The 10,586-nt window shown below is 50.0% G+C and overlaps 1 long non-coding RNA gene across 1 annotated transcript; it reads right to left on the bottom strand.

The window, feature by feature from the left end:
• On the bottom strand, positions 1 to 6,334 carry LOC109502233. The gene is made up of 3 exons (XR_002160702.2): positions 6,022 to 6,334; positions 4,613 to 4,775; positions 1 to 51 (listed from the first exon to the last, which is right to left on the bottom strand). It is a non-coding gene; the product is annotated as an uncharacterized LOC109502233 (long non-coding RNA).
• Positions 6,335 to 10,586: the final 4,252 nt, after the last annotated feature.

Here is a 10,586-nt window from a genome sequence, read left to right as displayed (position 1 = left end):
CTCCCTCTCTCTCTGCTCCTCCCCCGCTCATGCTCTGTCTCTCTCTCTCTCCTTCAAAAATAAATTAAAAAAAAAATTTTTTTAAGTTTCAAATAAAAAATTGAAAATCAAACTAGATGGCATAACCCATAGATCCCTCAACCAACCACTTATAAACTGGAAATATAGAACCAGAAGTGACAGAGGAGGCCAAACATACCACTAACCCCCTTGCTTGTGGAGCTCCACTCCTCCCTCCGTCTACCTTGGCCGTTTCGTATCCCGTGACTGCCTGACATATGACAGGACACCAGGGTGTCAATCCATATGTTAACTGTTAGGAAAGATGAACTTGGCTCTTGTTTTTAAATAAATTAACATACACGGCAGCCCTGGTATTTTCTTCCCACTTCCAAAAGATCATGTTGAAACCCCCACTTGGAGACCGCAGTCTCTCCGTTCTAAGCTCATCAAGGCTCATCCTTCGTTGATTCTCCCCCAGCCAGAGGATGCTTTCGGAGAGACATGGGCGCCATCAGGAGCTGTCTGCAAGTAGTGTGAGCTCCCTGGCAGTCGTGGCAAGAGGAGAAAAGATCGGATTTTAGAAGTCTCTCTTGTGAAATGTTCTTCGTGACATGTATCTATCAGTGAATTTTTAAAGGAATTCATCACCCTCATAGGACTCTATATAGAAGATATTTAAAGGACAGTGCTTTCAATGAGAGTTTAAAAGAAGGTGTAGAAACCCTTTTCAGGTGTCTATTTCTTGATCAGCCCTATATGAAAGCAAAAGGAAGAAGAACACTGAAACCTAGTTTAGAGAAACCATCTCTGTGATGAGTGATGTGGCCCTCTTCCTATGAGCTTCTAGTATGTTCAGAAACGAATGTCAGTGACCTTCTTATCCCTTCTATCAGATACCAATTGTCTCTCTGATTTAGGGCAGAAGCTAGATCTAAAGAGCTAGTGCTCTCATGGCTGAGCTCTCAATGCCAGACGCACTGGCACATGTGGAGGGATACATGGGAGAGCCGGGGGGTCCCAGCTGGGCGCTCTCCAGTTGGGCACCCTGCCACGGAAGCTGAGATGTCTGGCCTGCCCTCTCTCCCAAAAGGAGTCCTATAAGCAACAGTGTCCGGTTAAAAGGATAGAGCCCCCGTCAGACCTTCTTGAGCAAGAGTGAGGACTGCGGCATAGAGACACAGAGGTTCCCCTGGATTCAAGGACAGAAGATAAAGTTCACCAAGGTTTTATGGAAACTGGGACCTGGCCTCTTCTCCCTCCACCTTCGTTCTGGCCCCAGCTGGCCTGTCTCCGCCCTGCTTCTCTCTGAGTCTCCCTGCTTTCTCCCCCCGCCCGCCCTGGGACCACACCGTGAGCCCTCTGAGTCCACTCACCACTGACTGTCCCAAGACCTCTGCACCCCAACTTCAAATTCCCAGGAGAGAAATGTGGCCCAGTTCATTGTTTGAGGAAAATCCTGCAAGGCACAGATGGAAGCCAGTAGAGACACCACTTGGGATCCCAGTGGGGTAACCCTGGACCAATTAGCCAAGAGGAAGAGGAGCTTGTGAGGGTTAAGGGTCAGACGTTGTGCCCCGCTGACCACACGGAGCCAGGCATCAGGCATGCGGGCTTGGAAATCTCCCCCCACAACACAGTTCTGGTTCTGCTCAAGGATCCAAACGAGGGCTCAGCAGAGGCCCCGGCAATGACCCCTGAAACAGTATGTGTGGTTGAGTGATTATGAAAATAGCCCTCATCTTCTACTCTTCTCTGTATCAACGCCCTTGCAATGTAACTCAGCACCCCCTCCATCAGGAAGTGAAGTCTGTTTCCTCACTCTTTGAATCTTATGATTTGCTGTGACTAAAAGAATGTAGCAGAAGTTTTAAGGCAGGGCGCCAGTTTTAAGCCCAGGCATCAAGAGACTTGCATCTCTGTCTCTGTCTCTCTGTCTCTCTCTGCCTCTCCTCCCTCTTCACCCCCCAACCCTGCTGTCCCACTCAGGATCCTGATGCCGCCGTGTGATAAGCCTGCTGGAGGGATGTGAGAGACACGTGGAAAGAGCTCCCAACTGGGCCACTTGCTCCAATCAAGGCCATCCTAGACCAGCCATTTGACCACAGATGCACAGGTGTGTCCAGCTAAAACCTGGCCAGACCAGAAGAACCATCCACTTGACCTGCAAACCCATGAGCAATATTAAATGTGTGCTGTTTTAAACTAACTTGGGGGATATTTTGTTATGCAGCAGTAGCTAACTAATAAAGCAAGTCAGGACTTGGGTCTCCACACTGGTCCAGGGAAATAGGATTAGGAAGAAGTCTATCAGCTTGGCTCCAGGGGCCAACATCTGCCCCTAAGTAGTTACTCCTCTTCCACTGCCAGCCAGGCTGCAGGAGCCGCTAATATCCCTGTACAAAAGACCCAACCGGCCCATGTGTGCTCTACTGGGGACTGACCTTTGGGGGTTTACAGGACATCGGTCAAAAGAAACGTTTGCTCAGACAAAGCTGATGGCCTCAGCAGAGGTAAGATTAGCAAACAAGAGTAGCTGGGCATCGAAACTATGATCAGAGAAAAAGAGAGATAGGTTTCTGCTTGCCCCAGCAGAATGAGAGTCTGGGTCACCTAAATGCCAAATCGGATCAGAGTCCAGTAAGCAGGAAGAAGACCGAGGCACCAGCCTGGATTGTGCCCTGCCTGTCGACTGAAGTCTGATCTCTTGAGAGATTATTTCTCCTTGCTCTGATTCTCAAGTATTTGAATCCAGGGTGCCTAAATACCAGGCTAGAGCTAAGGCTATCTGGGTACAAAATTTTGCCATTTACAAATGCATTTAGGGAGGTGTGTTTGTTTTTTTTTTCTAAGAAGAGTATCCACAGCTTTTGTAAGATTCTTAGAAAAGATACGGCTCAAAAAGTGTAAAAACTCCCACTGCAGAGAGAACGCTGGACGCAACACGACCTGTCTATATCAGTGCTCCTACAGGTCTTTAACGGTGCATTCCTCTGTCCACCTGTCCTTGTACTTATCCATGACAATTCCCATAAGACGCTGTAACCATATTATGGGATCCACGTAATTTTGGAGCTATCTATCTGTTAGAGGGAATATTACCTTAGCTGAAACTTACAGTATTTATTTGTACTGTATCTAGCTTTATGTATCTATATATTACTATCACATACATATCACTGTATTGTGTGATACGGCATGTTGATACTTTGGCTCTGTTACTTTGTTACGTATCTACCTTAGTGTGGCTGAGAGTTATCACGTGTATACGTATCTGTGGCTGTGTGTGTTACTGCATCTATGAGTTATTACTGTAACCACGCAACTGATTCTGATACAGTAGGCTCTACTTCTCCACAGGGATACGTCCCAAGACCCCCAGGGGTTGCCTGAAATTTCAGATAGCACTGAAATATACATACAGTTGAATTTATCAATTAGGCACAGTAAGGGGTTAACAACAATAACTAGAAATAACACAATCATACTAATATAGTGTAATAAAAGTTATGTTAATGTGGTAGCTCTCAAAATATCTTAGCCTTCTATACTCCCCCTTCTTCTTGTGCTGACGTGAGATGATACGACGCCTGCGTGACCAGATGAAGTGAGTGAATGATGCAGGCATGTGACATAGCGTTAGGCTACTGCTGACCATCTGATGATACGTCAGAGGGAGGACTGTCTGCTTCCAAACCCAAACTGACCGCAGGTAGCCAAAACTGCAGAAAGCAAAGCCACAGATAAGTGGCAACTTCTGTATCATGAGTAGGGCTCTAGCTGTAGTCTGTAGCTATGTGCTCCTGTATTTATGTTATCGTATCGAGGTGTTCCGGCATGAGTGGCTGAAGCCATGCTTTCCTGCAGCTAAATGTTACTGCGAATTTGCATTTACTCCCAAAATAATAATAGCTACCATTTGTTAAGCACCTTCTACGTGTCAGACTGCCTTCTGTTGCGTGCTTTAAATACAATTATGTACCTTACTAAATCATACAACCTTGCAAGGTAGGTATTATTAGACCCATTTTACAGGTAAAGAAACTGAAGTGTAAGTAGACTACATTACTTGCCCAAGGTCACATACCTGCACGTGGCAGTGAAGGGCAGGGGAAGAACCTTGAACCCAGGTCTGACTACCAGAGCTATATGTGACCCCAGCTGCGTAGCTCCATAGACCGTGCCCTGGGCTTGTGTGTTTAGAGCCTAAGTGCAGAAAATGGCTCCTTGTCTAAAGATATGAAGGGGTACTTGCTGGCTACAGAATAAAGTTTTTTAAACTATCAACTTCATTTTCTGACACTTTTGTTGAGTTCGGAGCTCCTGAATCCAGAAACAATTAAGTTACTAAAAGAACCTTGATTGAGTTAGCAGACAATAAATTTAAAGAACAATGAAAATTCGCTCTCCTAACTTTCAGTGAATTTATAAAGAGAGAGATGGTTACACGAGCTTAATTGTTGATGAGCTCTGTGCTTATGAACTTTATCGATTCTAAAATTGCCTGCAGGCTAGGAAACCCTTGGGCCCGTGACAGATGTCCTCCAAAAAAACCTCCATCACCAGGAATAGAGCCCTTATTCACATTCTTCTGTCCCCACCTCTTCCATACCTTGCAATCCATAATGACCTCAAGGCTTCCAAGGAGGCTCCAGAAAAAAAACCCTCTGCTTTCGGACCTTCCCATTTCAAGGCTGCAGCCCAAGCCCAGCGAGTTCTTCTTGGCCTTGGCTTCCTGGCCCTGGCTTCCCAATTCCAAGGTCCAGGAGAGAGCTCTGTTAAAAAGAGGCCAATATGGTAGGGCTTTGAGCTGGAGTGCTCTGGAAGGAGTTCCCAGAGAGGCCTCCTCTATCCCAGCCCAACCACCAGCCCCTCTCTGGGCACAGCCAGCCCCAAGAACACTTGTAAGTTTGGCTCCCTCGTTCTTAGTGTCTATCCCCGCCCCTTCCAGCCCCAGGTAACTCTCCCAGTGCTGCGTGTGTCATGGGACCCCCTGGTGCTCACTATCCTGGCCCCTCCCAGGCTAGTTATTTCCTGCCCACATGCTTTCCAACCCCATGTGGGTTCCACTCCCGGGAGCCAAAGTCTCTCTCTCCTTCCTGGTGACCACCAGCTACCTTTATGGGTAAATGGGGACAGAGCTTTAGAAGACTCCTTCCCCCCGCCCCTTGAACCCGAATACTATTAAAGCACAGTGGCTACCTGGGACTAATGCCTAGAGTATGTCTAGATTATTAATGACTCTCATCTTGAACATGCACAGCACTGAACACCTTTAGATCAAGAAGGTGGACCCCTCGGAAATTAAGCGTCTAGCTTAGGGATGGTAAGTACAAAATGTCCCACTCTCCCATCCACCGCCGATGTCCACTGCCGACATCACTAATCAATCCCAGGCACTTTCTCCCACAGAGCTTAAATGCGGCTCCAGAATCCTTCTCAACCCTGGTCTCTGGCTGCCGCCAGCCGACCCGAAGTGGCACATGGAATAAAATTCGAGTCTCTTTTAGGCCAGCTCCTTTGTTGTGCAGGTGGAGAAACTGAAGCCTCGCGGAAAGGCAAACGGCTCCAGTTCACACAAGTCAGAAGCAAAGCCAGGAGGAGTTTAGAGTCTCACTTCCAAGAAGGACCCAAAACCCTGGCCGAGGAGAAGCCAGTGACACCCCACGTTTCCATAGCAACCCTCGCCCTGAGGTTTGGGGTGAGGAGAAGGAATAGGGCTTTTGCAGGGTTTCAGTTCCGATCGAGGAGGACCTAAACCTAGTCTTTACACACATCAGCTTACCTGCTCTCACAAGAGCCCTATGAGGAGACACCCCTATTATCCCTACTCTACAGATGAGAACACAGAGGCACGCAGATGACAGGGGACTTGTCCAAGCTCACGTAGCTGCCGAGTGCCAGTGTTGGGATTTTAACTCGGTCTGGCTCCAGAGTTGAGTTTAACCACCCATGCTACCAGATGGCACACATACACATGCACACCCGCACACACACACGCACACACACACGCACACCTACCTCCGCCAACAGCGCGTTGAGTGCCGCTTTCCCCGCAGCACAGGACATAATGCAGCTTTTCAACTTTGCCCATGGGGTAGGGGAGCAATGGTCACCGTGAAGGACTGGTCCTGGACTCAGTCCGGGGCTCACCTGGGCCAAGAGCCCCACCAAGGGTCCCATCACCAAGTCTTGGCAGGTCAAGTGCAGGAGAGAAGGGGATGGGCGGCCCCTGTGCGTGCATGGGGTTCCCGCCTCTGCAGAGGAAGGCCCATCCACCAGAGACCTGAGCTGGAAACAATAGATCATCCGCTCACTGGGATTAATGAGGCTTCCCCATGTTTGTGGAGAGGTGATTAAGGACCTTGTAGCTGCTTCGCCTCCTGTCATAGAACAAAAGCCTCAGCAGCCGCTGTTTCAGAGATGTGCGGGGGAGCCCGGGCAAAGAGTTTCAGGGCTCTGCACCCGAGCGTACTAAGTGTTCTTCTGAGCAGGTGCCGAACACCAGGGCACTGGCCCCACCACTCCCCAGTCTCGAACCCCTGCCCGTTACTGCCCAGGCCCCCCGTACGTATTTCTATACACCAGCTATGCCAGGTACTGGGGATACATAGTCAGGACAGAAACAGCCCCTGCCTTCACGGTCTAGCAGAAATACAGACACTAAAAAAACTAAATATATGATTTATTTCATTGCAAGTGCAATTAAGTGCTGCCCAGGAGAAGAGCAGAGAAGCAGAAAACGTATGATAAGGGCCCTGCCTCTCTAGAAGGTCAGAGAAGGTTCCCGGGAGATGTTGGAGGAGGAGAAAGGGCGTCAGTCAGGTCTCTTTTTAAAAAAAAAAATTTTTTTTTAACATTTATTTATTTTTGAGACAGAGAGAGACAGAGCATGAACGGGGGAGGGGCAGGGAGAGAGGGAGACACAGAATCGGAAGCAGGCTCCAGGCTCTGAGCCATCAGCCCAGAGCCTGACGCGGGGCTCGAACTCACGGACCGCGAGATCGTGACCTGAGCCGAAGTCGGACGCTCAACCGACTGAGCCACCCAGGTGCCCCATGTCAGGTCTCTTAAGGAGGTCAGCGTGACAGGACCTGGGAACTGCTTGTATGCCAGAGGTGAAGACAACCTTTCCGACCCGAGGAACGAACATGATGGAAACAACACTGACCCACACAGAGCACCAGCAGGAGGCAGGATGGTGAGTAACGGGCAGCTGGCCGGACAAGCCTGGGACACAGGAGCCCCATCTGGCCTCAAGAGGCAGATGAGGAGGACAGTGCAGAGCCCTGCGCGTATCTCTCATTGTTCCGGGGCACTCTGGGGCATGCCCTTCTCTCAGCAGTGGCAGAACCCAAGACCACAAGCCCACCACACAAGTACAATTCAAATTGCTACTTCCATTACGTCTACCAACATCTCATTGGCCAAAGCAAGTCACACGATCAAGCCCTAAAAGAAAACAGTGGCGAAATGTGCTCCTGCTCCTGCCGCCAGGAGGCCACTGCAGGTGTGTGGATCTATCACACCGCTACAGGGGAGTACGGAGTTGGAACCCATAACTCCCTCTGACACATCCGGTCGTCTCAGCCTCTGTCAGTCCCCAGGGGCCAACCGTTGCCCCTTAGAACACTGATCCCAGCTTCTGCCCGAGATGCTCTCTCCCATTCATCCCATGGCTGGCTTCTGTTCATGCTTTGAGCCTCAAGCTAACATTATCCCTTTCCAGGGTCTTCCAACTTGCCCAGGGAAGGAATACAATAGGCTCCGGGGAACACGTGGCATCATCTCTGCCACAGCCCTCGGATCGCACAGAATAGAGGTTTCCATCCGTGGAATCAGATGGCCACCAAAAGTGGACAGAGGGTGAGGCAGAGCCCCAGAGAAAGAGGTCCAGGGGCTGGATGCAGAAAAACATGGTCACAAGGAGCAAAGGCAGGGAGAGGGTGAGGGGACCGAGGAAAGATGCCTGGAACGCAAAGGGACAGATACAGGTCAAAGAAGTCACAGAAAGGGACCTGGGCTAAGAATGTTCACGGAGCCAAGGGCAGAGGCAGCTTCAGAGAAATAGGACCAGAGAAACAGGTCAGCTGAAGAGAAATAGGGGCTGTGGGTGAGAGGACGAGCCGGCACGTCTTCCTGCAAACGTGGTGTTTGCAGTTTCCCCTCCACTGTTTCATTGCCCTCGGCCTGTCACCGACACTCAGCGGTGGAATCTGAAATCTAATTTGGCCTTTGTCAGCTCCGCAAATGGTGTTCTTTAGGGGTGATTCTCTGGTAAATGGACGGAAATTCTAAATTGGAAATCCACATTGGCCGTCCGGGACCCGTTCTCGAACTCCAGGCAGGTCATTGTGAGAGTGCTAATATCGGTGACAAATGGGAAGGCGCCAGGCTGCTTAGGCAGCGACTTGTGACAACCGGGCCCACCGGTCGCTGGCCCAGGAGATCTAATCAGCCCCGGGCCTGGCCCCTGATAGCGCAACAGCAGGAGGAAATAACTAGGCCCCAGAGGACGGCCCGAAGTAATTGTGAGAGCAGGGGCGGGGCCTTCGAGGGCTGTGGGGGCACAGACAGGGCAGCTCCTGTCCCCTCTTCTGATGGTTGTCTCCTCGCCAGATGCCAGGGAAGAGCCCCCAACATGCAGAACGACCGTGTCCCTCCCCTGCTCAAAAGTTTTTGGAGTAGACACCTGTGAGCCGGGTGTCACCTCCCCCCACCCCCAGCCCACCCGCGATGTCAGCCCCTCCTGCCTGTGGCCAGTTCTCCGCAAGCTCGGGTCCACAGCACTGAAAAGTCCCACCTCAAAGAGGTTGTGTCCGGGCATCTTTCTGCTGCCCCCCAGGACCTTCTCAAACATTCCAGGAGCTTAGGAACTCACCTGGTTGTAGTAAAAGCTCAACTCAGAAATGCAAGAAAGCTAGTGTCCCCAGGGGCACCCTTCAACCAGTGGGGTTAGAAGGTTGGGAAAATACACCTCGGCGCTGATCCTTCAGGCAGACGGTTCTGGAACATTCATAGGTCATTTCATGGGAACATGCTCCCATTGGCCCCAGAAGCAACCTTAATAACTTGCTCCTACTGTGGCTTCTCCCTCCCTGCCTTCATCTCCCTGCTCCCTGAGATGGTCCCAGACATGACCCACCTGCACGGGGTCCCTGCCCCAGGCTCTCCTGTCAGTGTGTTTCCAACTATATTCCTCGGGTCGCCAAGGCACCTTGGGATGTGTCTGGCCCCTCCCTCACACACATTTGATTTAACGTTCTATATCATCATCTTGAAATTTTCAAATAGTTTTTGAACCAAGGACCCCACGTTTTCATTTTGCACCGTACCCCACAACTTATATGGCTGGTCATGCTCTGAATTTCCAACACTTGGAACTAAGCCTGGCACTCAGCAAGTGCTTTGTGAATGTTAAAAGTTGAACTGAACAGGGGCGCCTGGGTGGCTCAGTCGGTTGAGCATCCAACTTCAGCTCAGGTCATGATCTCGCAGTTCATGAGTTCGAGCCCCACATCAAGCTCTGTGCTAACAAACAGCTCAGAGCCTGGAGCCTGCTTCGGATTCTGTATCTCTCTCTCTCTCTCTCTCTCTCTCTCTTCTCCCCACCCCCCCCCCCCGCTCATGCTCTGCCTCTCTCTGTCTCTCAAAAATAAATAAATGTTAAAAAAAATTTTTTAATAAATAAATAAAACCACCTATTTGCACTGAAAAAACAAATTTTTTTCTTATCTGAACCGAGCTCAGGGTGTCTGTCCTTCCCTCTCTCCTGTCTTGTTTCTAGCTCCTTCCCGACTTCCCTCCTGCCCCAAGACTTAAAGGTTGCCAGGCTCTGGGGTAGACAGCAACAAGTGCCTGGGTATGGGGGGGAGGCAGAAAAGAGTGGGGGTCTATGGCCTGCTCCCTTGATGGTCCTAAGACCCCCTAGACTCTGACACATCCTCTACCAGATCACAGCTCCCTTGCGGAAGGCACACATTTTCATTTTAAAACGTCAGTATGCACTTTTCATCATGTTTCAAAAACCTAAGGCTGAGATAACTTGTAATTGCCCTAACTCGAAACCTCCATAACAGAGGGCAGAGTTCCACAAAGAGGAGGCTGCCTGAGCCAAAGTGCCGTGAAGTCACGAGGTTAATGGATGACCTCAAGAATTAAAAGCAGACTGAAATTTCCGACAAGACACATCTCCAAAGGTTGAGAAGTTTGGCCAGGAGAAGGGGTCAGGGTGAGGAAATGCTTTTTTATAATTGGAAAAAAGACAGCCCTTGGAAAATGTAGCCCGTGTGCAGCATGATCCCCTGTCTCGTCCGTTTTTCACAGCGAAAGGGGGAGAGGAAGGGGCCGTGAGCCCAGACAAAGGGGACCAAAGGCCTTGCCAGGATTTGCAGAAAGCAATCACAGATAAGGTTCTTTCACCGGGACAGTTAAAGCCGCAGAAAGCAAAGGCTCGGGGTTTAACACCTCGTCTAGCTGACCAGAGGTCTCAGGGGCTCAGACAAGCCTCAGAGAAGCCCAAATTAAATTGCCCTGAGAATGAGGGAAGTTGAGAGTCAAAATAAAATTAGGCTTAATTATTGCCA

Source organism: Felis catus, chromosome C1, assembly GCF_018350175.1.
Source record: "Felis catus isolate Fca126 chromosome C1, F.catus_Fca126_mat1.0, whole genome shotgun sequence".
Taxonomy (NCBI): domain Eukaryota; kingdom Metazoa; phylum Chordata; class Mammalia; order Carnivora; family Felidae; genus Felis; species Felis catus.
The sequence above is the reverse complement of the archived record's forward strand: the minus strand, read 5'-3'. Positions and strand labels throughout refer to the sequence as shown.